Genomic DNA, 15231 nt, shown 5'->3' on the forward strand with positions numbered 1-15231 from the left:
AAATGATTGAAAAAGACTCTCAACACTTCTATCTTAACAGTTACTTTATTTCCCTCATGTGTGTTGTGAATCTGTGCATAAGTGTGCATGTATTTAAGCACTAGCTATCATACTGCTTATAGTATTTTAGACAGTTACTGCATGAATAGTGCAAAATCTTTATTGGATCATGATGAGAAGACTTTGGTAAAGCATTACAGTCATTGGATATTTTCTGAGTTTTGCTGATTGAAGTCTTCCTCAGCGAATGAAGAAGAGAAGACCAGGGAGGGAGAGATGTTTTCAGGTCATTTGGCAAGTTGTGCTGCCCAAGGCATCTCTTTTAGGGAGTTGTAATGGTTGTTAGTGTTTACAAAAGGATGTCTGCCTTCTGCCTTCTAGGCACATGGTAACTAGATCCAGACATCCTACACTCTCTGCAGTCTTGCAGGCTGTTATGGCTGATGATTGGAGGTGGCGTAATCACTTGTGCGAACGACTTATTTAATTGTCAGTTCCATACCTTTCTGACCTGCGATTTCCATCATTCCCAGTGGTGACTCACTGACACTCTGTACCATGATAAGCTTGGTTGTGTAAGTGGAAAATGCAGCTTTCCTTTTCAAACTATTAAAAGTATATCTTTGTTTATTGCTGTAGCATAATATAGTCCATTCTAATACTGAAAATGGTACCAAGAAGTATGGTGTTGACATAAAATAAAGATAAAATGTGTAGCGTGGCTTTGAGGTGGGCAGCATGCTGTAAGATAGGGAGCTGGCATGTTACACTAAGAATGGGCAAGCGCTTGGTAAAACTGTCACCTAGAGTCTAGTGGAATACAGGACCTGGCTTATATCCAAGAGCACGAACAGAATCTCTGCAAAACTCTGTGTTTTATGATATCAGGGTGGTAACTTGGATCTGCCATAGCAGGAGAAATTATACCAATGAAATTAGGAAGCATTATAAATCATGACATTTGGGGTTTTGTTTTTTCCCTCAAGAGATAGCCATTAAACATCAACAAAATGCTGACTATGAAAATTTAAAGGCAGGTCTCACACCTAACAAATGTGTGTTTCTGGGAATGGCCAGCACCTGACTGGAACATTAGCCACAGTGGATGTTTATTGTACCATGCACTGTATTTAAAAGGAAGAGTAGGATGGGAATAAACCAGGTCCATCAAGAAGCCAGCATAGCATGAAAAGCATATATCAGGATGTGTAGAAGTACAGGATGCAAATGTTTCTCAACTGCAAACTAGGAAGGATAAAACTAAGATTTATTCTAAGAGACAAACTCTAAGAAAACCTAGTTTCATACATGTGGTAAATTGAGGGTAAGTCCTTAATGTTTTTGTTGCAGTTTTCTGAATAAATTGAGAAGAAACCAGGGGTTGGGGATTTAGCTCAGTGGAAGAGCGCTTGACTAGCAAGCGCAAGGCCCTGGGTTCGGTCCCCAGCTCCGGAAAAAAGAAAGAAAGAAAAGAAACCCAGTAAATCCTTTGATTTGGTCAAAAGTACTCTATAAGGAAACCAAGAAGAAAACTAAAAATATGTCTTTACCTCAAAGTCAAAACTGTGTGAACATGCACATATGAGTACATTTTCACACACACGCATATTGTGTCTGTTGCCAAATGGAGGTGACTCAAATAAACAAATGAAAAAGAATCTGAGAAGTAACAACAACCAAAAGACGCCAAACAAATCAACCAAACAAACAATCAGGATCACATAAAGACAAGAAGTGGAGGAAGAGAAGGAGGAGCATGGGGGAGATGTGGGAGAGTGAGACGGGGGAGAGAGATGGGGAGGGGGAGATGGAGGAGAACTAGAAAGTGCTGATTCTCCAAGACTGACAAGTGACTCTTGGGCATCTGCCTCTGTGTAGGAAACCATTTGAGAAGCAGTCCAATCCAAGACAAAGCATATTCTTTAATCCCCACTTCACATGGGAGGAAAGAGGGCAGAATATGGACCACAACAAGCAACAGACTAGAATGCTCCTATGATAGAACCAGGACTAAGCTAAGAAGTCCATGGATCAGCCAACCTTGGAATTTTATAACTACTGTGAATCCATAAATTCCAAGAATCTTACTTGTTTTCCATTTCCAAGCCACAGTGGTTACTCCTTCCCCATTGTTGTGTGTCAGATGGGGTCATGACTCTAGTTCAAAGATGTATGACTGAAGAAGGCTCACATCTAAACCTAACAGAGAAATCCCTATGGTTCTGCTCTACAATTTAAATCACCTCAAATTACCCAAAGAACTTGAGCTTAAATTTGCTGCTAAGACTTGCTGGAAATTTTATATTTTCTATAAAAGGTTGAGAGAGAAAATACATTGGTTGTAAGACATAATCAAGCAAATATCTACACCCAAATAGAGTATGGTTATCTTGAGTGATGGTCACTGTATATTTCCAGTCGCCTGCCTTTCGCTCACAGTGCCTGTCTTGCTCCTGGTTGGTGTGGCTATTAAACCCAATCTGGTAAATGAGGCATTAATAAAAGTAACACGAATCACTTCTGAGGCAGAACATTTAATAGGCTTTGCTATCCATCCAAAGGGCATTTGCTGTCTTCCATAATGACTGGAAATGCCCCAGATACTGGAGGCTCCAAATACCAGCAGCGTGGAAACACATCTGTAGAGCTCTTCCTTGTGATGTGTACAGGAAGCACAACTTGAGCAAGAAATAATCTTAGGGCAGAAAGATGGTGCAGCAGGTGAAGGTGCTTGCTGCCAAGCCTGAGACCTGAGTTTGAAAGAGGAGCTTCCACACATGTGCTGTGGCGTGTACACGCACACCTGAGATGGACACATACACACTAGATAATAAATTCAAAATCAATGAAGAAATATCGAAATTTCAGGAGAAAGGCAGTGAAAGTCGGGGACAACTTATGGTACACATGCACATTCACATTTCCATGCTTACATTACCCTTCTGAAATCTACCAAAAGTGGTAATGTTTGAGCTTCCTTATTTGTGTTACACTTCACTGAAATAAGTGAATCAACTAATCTCAGCTGTGTAGTACCGAACATTACACAGATTTCCTTCTACTGTCAAGGAAATGGAAGGAAGCAAAGATCACCACTGAAGGAAACCCTGACAGCCTGGTATGCCTGGGAAGGTGGCATCCAGTGCTTGTTTCCTTACACAGCTACTCTCTACCTTCACCTACTTTTACTAATAATTGCTGCTCTCTTCTCGTGATTACTCATGTCGAGTACTACATAATAGAGAGTAAGTATTGGAATTATTCTTTACCTATCAAAGATCATTCTCAAAGGTCTGATGTTTCCTAATGTTAGTATATTACTGCCTTCCCCTTGCTCTGTTGGATTTATAAATAATACCCATATTTTACTCCTTTGCCTTACTGAAATAGGATATAACCACAGACCATGGAAAGGGCTCAAAGATGTTACTGAATCCATTTACTATTAATTGTATGTTCTTTGATCAAACCGTATTCTAATTAAAAAGAGAACTGTCATATGACCCAGCTAAACATTCCTAGTTTTAAATTAAAAGGAAAGAAGGTCAGCCTAGGGAAGACATATCTAAATTAACAGCCTATCTAAATATCTATAAATAAATAAGTAAAAGGACTGCAATGTTTGCCATGGCCATGCTATGGAGTCACCTGCCAAAGGATGAGGAGATAAGAAAAAGATGAGGAGATAAGAAACAGATGAGCTATACACAAGGAAGAATCATTCAGCTTCAAAGAACAAAATCACATCATGTGCAAAAAGGTGGATGGTGCTAAGTAAAAAACTCCAAACGATTACCACAACTTTTCTCTCACATGTTGAACCAAAATTTTAAAAAGGAAAGAAAGCCTGAATTGATAGAGAAAGTCCTATGGAGAAGTAGGCGGATATGGGGGGCAGGAAGGAAGGAGAAAGAAGGGTAATTGAGGGAAATCACAATATGTGTGTGTATGGAAATGTCAGAAACTCATTAATATGTGCAATGAAAATACATTATCATTATCATAATATTACCTTCTCAAATATTAGTACTAGACACACTAATGTGTCCCATGTGGATCCAGTTCTAGCACGTAGCATGCCCTTATCCCTGCTGACATTTGTTTTAATCATCAAAATATGAGACTTTCAGTAATGCCACAGCTTGATGCTCTAATAAATAAAAGCCATCATCTTGAGAATAAAATGAACCATTTCCAGCCAGTCTTTTATTTGTAGATAATGGTGTTTCTCAAAACACAGAGCATCCCTGCCAGATCGTGCAATGTTGTCTTCTTGGACTTGCAGTCTTAAAAAGTAGAAAAGTATCCAATAGAAGTACAGAGATATAGGTGAATCAGAAAACTGCCTAAAACAGTATATCTTGGTAACAGAAAAACATGGCTGACTTGGCCGATGGTCTTCATCTACTCTGTCTACTGAGGTAGAGGCTTCAGGGTGGGGAAGAAGCATTCTCTAACATTGCTGTCTCAAACAAGCACAGACACCACTGTTTTCTCTCTAGCTTCATGACACAAACTTTTGGGTGTTTGCACCTCAGCCATATTCACGTCCACATGATTGTATATGTCTGTGTGACTGTACGCCTCTACCCCAGCATTAGTTATTTTTTCAGTTGCCATGACAAAAACACCTAGCAGAAGCGACTTAAAGAAGAAAGAGTTTGGGTCTGGAGAGAAGGTCAATGTATTAACCTCCAGAGGAGTCAGGTTTAGTTCCCAGCACCCACATAAAGTGGCTCCCGACTGCTTGTAACTCCAGTTCCAAGGGATGCAACTACACTGACGTGATGTACACACACTCATGAAGGAGCACACACACACACACACACACACACACACACAAACATACACACACACAAACACACACACACACTTAAAGTGTTTTTAAAATAAGGGTTTGTTTTGGTTACACTTTGGGGTACACCATGGCAGAGAAGTCTCTCCCTGAGAGCTTGAAGCAGCTGGTCACATTACATCTCTAATCAGGAAACAGACAGGAATAAAGACCGGTGCTCAGTTCACCCTCTGCTTTTTATTCAGTCCAGGATATCAGCCTGTGGAACGGTGCCAATGACATTCAGGGTACATCCTCTCACCTCAATGTACATGGCATAGAAATGCTTCACAGACAACTCCAGTGATTTCTCTCACAGTGAACCTAACTCCCGTCATATTAGTAATATTATCCACCGTGACTCCTTTGAAAAGTCTGCTTACTTTTGGAAGGGATGGCAGTAGCAAGTGCTCACGTGACTCAGTTCCAAGCAAGGCCAAGACGGGGACATGGGCTGGAGGCTGGAGGAGATCTCCTTCCCTGATGGAAATCCACATGTAAGGAGACGGTCTATTCCTCCCACTCTGGGACATACATGTGGGTTGGAATGTGGCACGTAAATGCCACAGCTTTCTTGGGGCAATGAGCTGCAGACTGAGGATAAACTGTCAACACATAATGACACCATGCAAACAGCCCGAGAGCCTAAAGTTCTCATGGTGATATTAGGATCAAATTATGCAGAGAAAGACTACCTGGTATCTGGCTGCTAGAGACCTTACCTGGTAGACACTGTGCAAACATCCCTCACTTGTATCCTATCCAACTTACAGGAGTATCGTCATCTTCCTGAGAGTAACTTAGTCCCAGATTTTGAATTTTTTCTATGAACCTTTGCTTTCCATGTTGCTATTGAGTTTTGATTTTTTCACCTTTGTCTTATAAAAGATTTAGTGGAAAATTCTGCATTAATAACTACCAGCAAAATTTTAAGTAAAAAATTGTACTCTCATCTTGTGTTGGCTCTCTAAAAAAGACCACACCCTTCTACTTCTATTAGTCTTCCTACTCTACAAACCATGACACAAATAATCTCATTGTCTCTCATGTGGCGAGTGTCTTAATAAGGGATTTAACATGCATTAATGCATCAATCCTCAATGCAAATCAACTGGACCGATATTTATTGTATACTTAATGAGCTCAAGCCCCTGGGACAAACACTAGAAGTGAGGAAGACAGGGAGGAAATATGATCACTGCTTCCACAGAGACAGGAGCAAACTGAGCTGGTGATAGAGCTCTCCTAACAGGACTATGATTGTGGCAGGCGGACACTGAACTATGTGCAATTTACTTTCAAACTAAGAAAGAAGCAATCAGTTCTCAGCTGGAAAAATTTGTGAGTTTGTAGCACACTTTGGCATGCCATCCAGAACAAATGTTCTCATAAGCTTCTACACAAAACGCAAGTTCCTGCGAAGCTGGAGTAAACTATGTAAGATACCAAGAGACAACTCACAAAGTACACACCCAAAGTCACATTCTGCATTGTATAGGCAAGCTGCCTCAAAATATTCTTTTGATGTTCATTTATTTCTAGCAAGAAGCTAGCAAACCTACGTGCTATGGTTTGTTCTATGTTTAGAAACCAAAATCATGCAAAGCTCTCTGTGGAGACTTCCTGTTTTGCTGATTTATTTTGTAGAGTCATTGTTGTCATTTGTAATAACAATTTGGAATGATTATGTGTAGTCATGACCAGCACATGCAAAGCCAGTAGAGGAGGGATGAAATTTTCAAACAGAAGGAAAGAAAGGAGCCTTTAGTTTGATCCTACTTATATGTGCTTATAAGGCGGAGACAGCCTAGGCTTGTCTCACACTGTGTAGCCCAGTGAGCTTTTTTTTTTTCTTTTCTTTTTTTCCGGAGCTGGGGACCAAACCCAGGGCCTTGCCATCCTCCTGATTCATCCTCCTAAGTGCGAGAATTACAGGTGTGAAACTCATCATGCCCAGCTTATGTCTCTCGTTTTTTGAAACAGAGCCTTGCACTGTGATCTAGCTTGGCCTGGAGCTTACAGTTCCACTCTGGCCAGAAGGTGTGTGCCAAGGCAGCCAGCTCTGCTTATACATCCTTTCTACCACTCAAGAGGAAGGCATGGTTTATACTAGTAACATTCTACAGTGTCACTACCATTGGTTGCTCTTCAATTTAGACTGCTTTGTGAGCGTGCTTGTGTTTGTGTGTATTGTGATGTGTGTGCATGGGGCAAGTGTAAAGGAAGGCATGGTTTATACTAGCAAGTGACATTCTACAGTATCACTACCATTAATTGCTCTTCAACTTAGACTGCTCTGCGAGTGTGCTTGTGTTTGTGTGTATTGTGATGTGTGTGCATGGGACAAGTGTGAAGGGGTGTATACCCTGCATATGCTAGAGGACATCGGGTGTTCCCTATTGCTCTCTACACAGATGATGTCTCTCACTGAATCTGAAGCTCGCCTTCCTTTCACTGACCCTCAGGAAGTTGGCAGTCAGCAACCCCCCACCACATGAGCCACCCCTACCCACTCCCACAGCACTCAGGTTACAGGCACAAGAAGACATACTTGTCTCTTCTGTGTCATATTGGACATCTGACTCCAGAATATCATACTTGCACAGCAAGAGCTCTTACCTACTAAGATAAGATACTGAAGCCATCTCTCCAGCCTCCAAGACTGCTTTTATACCTACTATTTTAGAAAGCTAGAAGGCTAAAATTTTAGAAGTGTTCTAATAAGTTTTGTTATTATTAAATATAGAATTGAGGTAGGAAAATAAGATAGGTAAGTTTAATTAAATTAACAATAACTACTAATAAAAAAAGACTGCATAGGTCATTCATTGGAAACCTTTTAACTTCTCAAGAATAAAATACTTGAGATACAGCTTTTACAACATTCTTCTGGGGACTTTGCAGAGTTTTTCTCCCTTTCTGTTTGAAGAGTAAGGCACTTTAAGTTGTATGCAACCGAGATACCCTTCATTCAAAGGACCAGCCTGGGCATACCTGTCCAAAATGATAGGTGTTCAGTTGATATGAAGAACCATCCTGACCTGAGACATAGGAAACACATACAGCCGCAAAGCTCAAAAGAGGGCTTTTATTTGAGATCTTTTATTTCAATAACCTTATAGATCTGAAATATAAAACTCATGCACAGTTTATAGTTCTGATTCATGCAGAACACCAGACTGGGCCTGAAGCTTCTTAGAAGTTTGTCCCATTACTTAGTGGGGGAAGAAAGGGCTTTTCAACACACCCACAGGCAATGTGGCCTTGAGGAGTAGGAGGGAAGGTGAGTCCCTCACCCTGAGAAGATACAATTAGATTTCCAAATGACCCTGTTAGCAGAGGAAGCAAACAAGAGTAAGAACTTTACGCTGTGTTAAAGTGTATTCTGAAGTGACAAGCAGTGGGTGAGAGTTCAGGATCAGAAACAGCAGAAATTATGGAATCCCAAAGAGGTATGCAGACATCGCTGACCTCCAGCTACACAGGTGTCAAGAACAGGCTTGTGGCCGGTGAGAAAGCAAATAGTGACCCCGGGATGCACAAGCAAGAGAAGAGGCCATGTGGAGAATTCATGCAGCGTTTCTGGGATGTGTGACTGCATTAATTCAAGGAAAATATGTAGAATTTAGAGAGGGCTTAAAGGGGGCAACTATGATACTGAGCGGAACAAACACATTTTAAAGCAGACGATTTTGGACTTAGTTATAGTAAGTTAATTGGGATCAGATGTCAGCCTCCTTTATTCCCAGAGGAGGTAAGCTGGCCTACATTGTGTTGAAGGTGCTTCTATCCTGCAAATATTAGCTGCCTGGTTGCTACATTTCAGAAATCCTAACCAGCAGAATGTTATTCATAACATCACAAAGGAATACAGATAAATGTGATGTAGTTCAATGACTATTATAGACACCAGTATAAAAGAAGCCAATTAGTCTCTGAATGAACCTCTAGTGAGGGAGTGTTTACTTTCTCATTCTCATAATGATGGTGATGTTGAGGGTGATGGTGATACATGATACAGAAGACATAATGATGAGTATGCGATGATGTAATGATGGTGGTGGTGATGTCAGGGATTGTGATACACGATACTGGTGATGTAATGATACCATGGCAATGATGTTGATGATGATGATGACCACCATGGTATATAATGGTGATGATGTAATGATGGTGGTGATGATCATGACGATCATGATGGTGATAATATTCAATAGCAACAGTGTGATGAAGATGATGATGTAATGTTACATTGTGATATGATGGTTATGATACAATGATATAATAGTGACATAAGGCAGATTATAGCAGTGGTGACCATGCTGGTCTTCAGTTAGGTGACCAGTTATTATGGTCCACACCATTCTGCTAAAAGTCTTAAATCATGATAATATTCAGCCTATGTCTCAATAGGGAAATTGGAATCTATGGTGGTTAGAGCATTTATCACATTGGAAGGACAGATCACTTACTATATAAAGACTTTACTTCAATGACATTGAAGCCCATGCTCAGAGACACTCCAAGGTCACACGCCTGCAAATCCTGGGTCCTGAACACACATCTACCTGACTTTAGAGCTTAGGCATTTACTCCACGTCACACAGTTCTCCTGCTGATACGCAGAGGTGTAGGCCAGGCTATTTCTCTAGCTTCTGCTTCGCAGAGTTGCTATTCACTGAAGAACATGGCAGGCTCCTAATAAATATTCATTAACTAAAAATAATTAACTTTACACAATAGCAAGCTGCATTATAAACAAAGTACAGTGTGAACCATACAGCAAGGAAGTACCATGTAAAGCAAATCTAATAAAATATTTACTTTTACCATACTGTTCTCTAGAAAGAGCAGGAGCAACCAGTTCCTTTGTAGTTATCTCTGTAGGGTTGAATAAATTTCCTCTAAATTTGATCACTGAATCACTGCCAATTTCTTATTATTTGATTTTTGTTATGACAAGGAAATAGCAGGGGTCCAAAGCTCTAAAACGTAAGCAGAGGCCATGGACAAGCCAAATGAGTAGCCTTCACCAAACTACTGCTGTCAGCTGTGAATGTGGCCCAGTATTTACCTGGGTTCTAACCAAGGCCTACCAAACGAGGAACTTAAATGCTTCTCTGGCATCTGTTCACCTCTGAGCCTGACATTAAGAAGCTCCATCAAGGTATTCATATTTAAACATCAGGAAAACTTGCCTTTTGGGAAGAAAGCCATCCCATCTTGAGGAGTCCTGAAGGAAGATGAAGTGGGCTGTGACATTCACAAATATAATTAACAACCTAATAGTGTGTGCACTCAGTTCTGACTGCTGTATAATCACTTGACTAATAGGAAGAAACTAATTTGCCATTACAGCTGTTGTGAGATTACATTTAAAGGCAAAATCACAGCACAGGGGGACTGCAGCACTAGATGTTAGCTTTAAAAGAAACCAATGTTTCCCTCTCATTTCTCCATTAATAGTTGCTACGAACAGTAAGTAAACACAGAATTAGCATTGAAGTCTTAAAGCAGCCTAGACCACATGAACACATCAGCCTGTTATCGCCAGCCTGCTTCAATACCAGAGCCTAGAGACAGCAAAGAAGCTTTAACTGTGTGTAGTAATAGAATCAATCTTTATAGGGACATAAGTGCTGAAAATCCAGATCAAAAGTGGACCAAAGAACTAGAAATGATCACAAAATCTCTTTATTTTCTAATTGACAAGGAGAGTAGACCTGCTCAGAGGTGGAGGGGGGGCGCAAACACATGCATGCCTACCCACCTTCACACATGTAAACATGCATGTGTATGTTCATACGTGTGCACATACATGTTCTGAGAGAAGAGATGTATGGCGATGCAGATATGTGCATGCAGAAGCAACACCCAACCTTAAGAGTCAGTCATTCTACCAATCTGCCTTTTTAAAGACAGAGTCTCTCACGGGCCTGAAAGTCATCAAGTAGGCTAGACTGGCTAACCAGTATGCCACAGAACACTGGAGCTCTGCCTCCAGTGTGTGGAGTCTTTGCAAGTTTTGGGAAACAAAACATGAAGTCACACCTTAGACATATTAAGGGTTATAAGCGGGATGAGCCTACTATTATATCCTCATAATTTTATGTATATTACATAGATTATAATAATGAGTTTTATCTGTATTTATGTGTGTATGTATGTATGAATATATGTGTCTGTATGTTTAGGAATATCTGTATGTATATTGTATATGTTTGTGCATGCCTATGTGTAACTGTGTATATTATATAAATCCATATTATAAATGAAGATTACACAAACTGAGTACTGCAAACATTTGAGTCAAATAATTGCAGTTTGTAAGGGGACTACTATATACATTACAGGACCACTAAGCATTAGAAGCCTGTTCTAATGTCCCTGTCCCACGAGATGTGGCAACAGAAATATCTCCACATAGAGTGGCATAGTATCTGGGTAAGGTTAAATGATGAACAGTAGCATTAACAATACATTAGGAGGGACATACTACTGTCATGTAGAATATGAGGACAAAGTTTTAACTAATTTAAAATACCTGCATAAAAGCCTCTAGAATATTTTCATTCCCCCTGAGAAAATGCCCGTCATTGCTATTCTCAGAGCCCTGACTTCTGGGGAATCTATTTATAGTCTGAGGTTAACAAGTAAAAGCAAACAATAAAATTCACCCAACAGCACGGTAGCCCAGCAGTTAAGGGACAGCCCAGAACATAGGGAACAGAGGCTCATGCTTACCTGGTGAGATCAAGGAGAAAACAAGCGGAGCTGACTCCTCCAGATCTGTCCCCTGACCTCAGCACTCGAGCACTAATTGATGGCTGATGGCAACACTTTCTATTTTTAACCCTACATAAGAAATATGCCCGTATCATCATTCCTTCATTTCAAAACTCATAATCTATCCCCTGATGTCCAAAGTCCATGTGTCTGAACCCAAGCAACAAGCTTGGTTTGTCTAACCTGGTTTGTGATGAATTTTTATGACCTTTAACTACTTTTTCTTACGTAAATTCTTGTCCTTGTCTTTTAAAAATGAGATAGCATGAGAATATACCTTTCTCCTTAGTAATAATCATATGTAATTGCTTTTAAAATTCTCAGATAATATCTATAAGGGACTCTGGGACCTGGCAGTGAACGTCAAAGTATACTTTGAGGTAAAAGGTTCAAATTGCCACTCTGTGTGGGGCTTTTCAGAGAGTCCCTAAAGAGCTATCAAGATATAGACAGTTATGTTAACACTGCCAGCCCTTTATCTTGCAATCAACCAACCAAAGATTTGTGTTCTGGGGGCATAAACCTGGTCATACAGTTCACAGGCTGTGACTGTGGGGTTAGCAGGAACCAGTGTGAAGTCTCTACTTCTTCCTGGCCAAACCAGCTCAAAGCCAACTCTCTATGTCTAAGTCCCCATGTGTCCTCTTATTTGTATATGCCCAATGGTATACTTTTGGTATCACTGTGAATAGGGGATGGATTGGCCTTTCCTCTCAATAGTGGCAGCTAAGGAAACAAGTTCTGTTCCAGGAAGAATGCTGTGAAGGAGAATACATCTTACTAAGGAGATTGCCAAGAGTAAGAGTGTCTCAAGGAAGGAGATGTGATGGAGGGAGTTCAATTGGTAAGATTGGAGAATACTGTGAAGATCAGGTCTTACCAGAGAGATTGTCTCAAGGAAGGAGATGAGATGCAGGGATGTGTCTCAAGGAGGGAGCTCAGTTGCTAAGATGCTTGTAAGCAAGGAGGAGAATAGCTAAGTTCCACCCCAGAACCGTGATAAGATTCCAGATGTAGTGGTGCACTCACCGGGAGGCAGACACAGGAGTTCCCTGGCTCTCGGGGGCTTTTCCAGCAGTTATTCTAGCTGAATCAGTAAATTCTAAGTCAGGAAGAGTCGTTGTCTCAGAAAAACAATGTTGACAGAATCAAATAACACCTAAGGTTGACCCTTGGGCTTCACACATGTCTACACACACACATACACGGGGGGGGGGGGTGGAGAAGGAGACTGAGATGGAAAGGGAGAAGGGGGGATATCAAGCTCTCAATGCAAGTCAAGTCAGAAGATAAGTTAAGCCCAGAGGACAGGTGGACATACACTCACTGCCAGCAACAGCTGAACATCTCAGATGAAGAAGAGCACTCCCTCTGCACTAAGGTCATTTAGCACCTAAGACTGCAAGCAATATTGCTCCTGAGGTCACTGCAGTCAGCAGTCACCCTAGCTAAGTCTTCGTAATATTTAAAATATGTCTTGGCAGCTACCTACTGCCATCTCTGCCCCTGTAGTTGTTCTACAATTTCTCTCTTCTTCAAGAGTGGCTTTTATCAAGGGCCGTTCAGTACAGGGCGTTCTGGTAGAGATACAAAGATAAATAAATCTTGGATACTGGCCTCTAGATCCCCACATTTCCTAAACAGATAGCAATAGTACAAAGTGAGAAATATATAAGAGAATGGAGCTAAAGTGTAGGAATGGAGTTAAGTTGTGCCAGGGGGAGCCATCGGGCATCATAGAAAAGAGAAGAACGTGAAAGGATCAATCAGCACTTACATCCTGGAGAGTAGGAAGAAGCGATCCTGGCAGAGCCCCGTGGGGATGGGTATACCGGAGCACTAATCAGGTTCCGTTCCAGATCTGGCACAGAAGAATGGCACAGTGTGAGGCAAGAAGCAGAACATGACGAAGATTGTTGAAGTCACTTCCTGCGTGACCCACAAGTAGCCACTCATTCATTTATCTGGCCCTGGTTGGACCACATCTGATAATGCCAGTGATAACATAGAGCCCATAGCTATGCCAGTCTACCGCACTTAGTAGGATCCTCACCAAATCATCACTATAGTATCTGTTGCGTTAAATAAGAAATGTACCATCCCATGCTAACTCCACAGCCTCCAAGCACCCATGCTATCTCCTCAGGGAACTGCCAGGCCTGTTCGTTCTCATCTTGTGGAGACTCTCTGACCCAACTTACTAAGTTCCCATGGAGGGTCGTTGCCTCACCAGCCCCACGCATCCAAATTCCCATGGCTGGCTGGGGTGCCCGGCCGTACCTTTCTCTGGAACTCAGTTGGGTCACAGCGTGAAGGAAAACACCGTTGATCCCAACGGTTTTGCCACCTGAAACGGGGGGAGGGGCTCCTCTACCTACATTTTTGAATCCACGCCATCTCCAGGCAAGTCCTCCTCTTCTGCTCTCCAACCCGGACCTCCCACCTACTCCTCATCCAGTGATTGGTCCCCTGAAACTTTTACTCATTAGGAGAAGGGTCACAGGCAACCCCTCTTGGGGAAGCAGCTAGCATCAAAATACAAACAGCACCAGGGCTCTCCACAACAAATATCCTCACCCAAACCGTCACTGTAGGATCCTCACCCAAACCGTCACTGTAGGATCCTCACCCAAACCGTCACTGTAGGATCCTCACCCAAATCGTCACTGTAGGATCATCACCCAAACCGTCACTGTAGGATCCTCACCCAAATCGTCACTGTAGGATCCTCACCCAAATCGTCACTGTTCCTGAAGTGTCCAAGACCAAAGAAACCTTGATCTTTGGACTATTCCTATGCTATTAGAAAGCGGGTGAAGTTTTACAATGTTTGACATTGTCCCCTGTGTCCCAGATTGGCCTCAAGTTCACTATATAGTTGAGGATAACCATGAGCTTCTGATTCTCCTGCCTCTACCTCCCTTGTGCTGGGATTCAAACTCAGGGATTCATGTATATTAGGCCACTACAGGACCAATGGAAATACATCTCAAAGGCCCTGCTTTTTTTTTTTTTCAAATAAGATTTACATTGATCCCGGTGGGAAAAGTTTTGTGCAATGATCCTGATGTTTTTAGGTTACTCCTAGCTCTACCTATCCTTATTTTGAACTGGAGTAACTGTACGTTTACATGCCACTAGAGACCGCATCAGTGTTCATGGTGTTTCATAGAAATTTTATCTGCCTCTGCTCTGTATTCACAAGACATGCATTCGTATGTCAATACACGTCTCAGCCTATGATCTGAGCAAAACCAAACTCAGCCTGAGGTTCTGTATGTTTACTGAGGCACTGTACTTTATCTCTACACATTTCTCCCATGTAAGCAGGCAATTGTAGGAGCTGGTAAAAATGTCTGCTGCCAAGCCTGATGGCCTAAATTCAATTCTCAGAACCCACATGATGGAAGGGGAGACCCAACTCCCAAAAGTTGTTTCCTGACTTTCACATACATGGTATGGCACTCAAATGTTCATACATATACACACCCATACAAGCTAATAAAACATAGTAATTTTCCAAATAAGCTAAAGCAGTCAGAATGAAAGCCACCCCAGCATTTTTATAGGAATAATCTTGAATCCATTCTCATTTGTAATGGAAAGAAATA

General features: G+C 41.4%; 1 protein-coding gene across 30 annotated transcripts in view; it reads right to left on the bottom strand.

Moving 5' to 3' along the window:
- Positions 1-14150, bottom strand: part of LOC120094358 (uncharacterized) — a 380216-nt gene extending 366066 nt beyond the window's left edge. For 8 of the 30 annotated variants that reach the window (XR_015627463.1, XR_015627467.1, XR_015627465.1 and 5 more), the window contains exons 1-2: positions 13822-13895; positions 13398-13481 (exon numbers count right to left, since the gene is read on the bottom strand). The gene's annotated coding sequence lies outside the window, so the exon portion shown is untranslated. Of the gene's footprint in view, positions 1-5217; positions 5315-11578; positions 11690-12500; positions 12593-12649; positions 12723-13397; positions 13487-13821 lie in introns of those variants that run through there. The other 22 variants (XR_015627458.1, XR_015627454.1, XR_015627477.1 and 19 more) reach the window with 16 other exon arrangements.
- Between the last annotated feature and the right edge of the window lie 1081 nt (positions 14151-15231).

The sequence above is a fragment of the Rattus norvegicus genome, chromosome 8 (assembly GCF_021556685.1).
Source record: "Rattus norvegicus strain SHRSP/BbbUtx chromosome 8, alternate assembly SHRSP_T2T, whole genome shotgun sequence".
Taxonomy (NCBI): domain Eukaryota; kingdom Metazoa; phylum Chordata; class Mammalia; order Rodentia; family Muridae; genus Rattus; species Rattus norvegicus.